Raw genomic sequence first — 1,199 nt, forward strand, 5'->3', positions numbered from 1 at the left:
AGCCTTCACCTGCACCCAGACTTAGAAGTTAGGGCTCCCGAGTTTCTTCTTTAGTTTTCCAGACCCGAAATTATTTGTTCACTTCTGATCCTAAAGCGAAGGTGGAGGGAAGATGGTGTTGGATCTGCAATTCTACCTGCGGCACTGGAGGTGCCAAAGACCGAAACAAAAGAGCTCCGAAGGGTCCCTTCTTTATCTGTTTTAGGCGAAGACAAGGCGGGAGATTAATAGGAGAAGCTGAGGAGACTGACGATGCTGCATTCCTATAGAAGAGCTGGGAACAATTCTTACCTTTCAAATGGACCTTTACCTTTCCCAGTAATCAATGGAAAGTCAAAAGAGGAACTCAAGTAGGAATAAGTAGCTCTACATATACCTTGGATAGGGGACAGTGGGGTGAAGAGGGCATATGAGACACTGATAACGAAGTCTAAGAATTACTACCTTGATGGACTGAAGGAATTTCTGAATAAACTGAATTTATTTTCTACAGCTTATGGAAACTGAACCAGTACTTACACATCTAGCATCTATTCTCATTCCTCGTTTCCTCATTTGAAATAATACACAGTCCCTTTCAGCCTAAATCTTTCATCACTCACTATAACATAGCAAAACAGATCGACTTTGCTGCAGCTCAACTTCTTGATGAATATATATCACTTCAAAATATCCCGTATTCCATGTTCAATGTGAATTACTAAGAAACACAACAGCAAACTGTGAAAACAACACAATCTGTGTGGTATTGCATATTATCCCCCATCCTGGAGATTTTGCCTACCCTATGAGTTCATAAAGTATCTATCTAAAGTGGCGTTCTTCTTGCAGAAGGAGTTCAAGGCTATTCATGAATAGGCAACAATGGCATATGTGACAGGGAAAATCAAACCCAAGCCTTCCATTGTGTTACAGATATAAAAAGCTCTGCTGTTGGAAGGTTTCTTTTTCCTGAAAACCATCACCAATACATTTCATTGCAATATTTTCCCCCAGCTTTCAGAAATAATATTACTTCACTCACAGGGTAAAAAAGAGAGACACTGCAAACAAACTGTGCATCCTCTCAAGCTCTTTTTGTTTGTTTACCAGGATTTTAGAAAGGAGAATTAAAAGCCTACTTACTGTTCAGGGAGTAATAGGAGAAAAGACAAAGTTCCCATATATATATATATATATTTTTTTGCTTTTTTTTTTTT

At 38.9% G+C, this 1,199-nt stretch overlaps 1 pseudogene; it reads left to right on the plus strand.

Moving 5' to 3' along the window:
• The first annotated feature begins 252 nt into the window (after positions 1-252).
• Positions 253-1,199, plus strand: part of LOC108512039 (suppressor of cytokine signaling 5-like) — a 15,210-nt pseudogene continuing 14,263 nt past the window's right edge.

Source organism: Rhinopithecus bieti, unplaced genomic scaffold (genome assembly GCF_001698545.2).
Source record: "Rhinopithecus bieti isolate Rb0 unplaced genomic scaffold, ASM169854v2 scaffold_26504, whole genome shotgun sequence".
Lineage (NCBI taxonomy): Eukaryota > Metazoa > Chordata > Mammalia > Primates > Cercopithecidae > Rhinopithecus > Rhinopithecus bieti.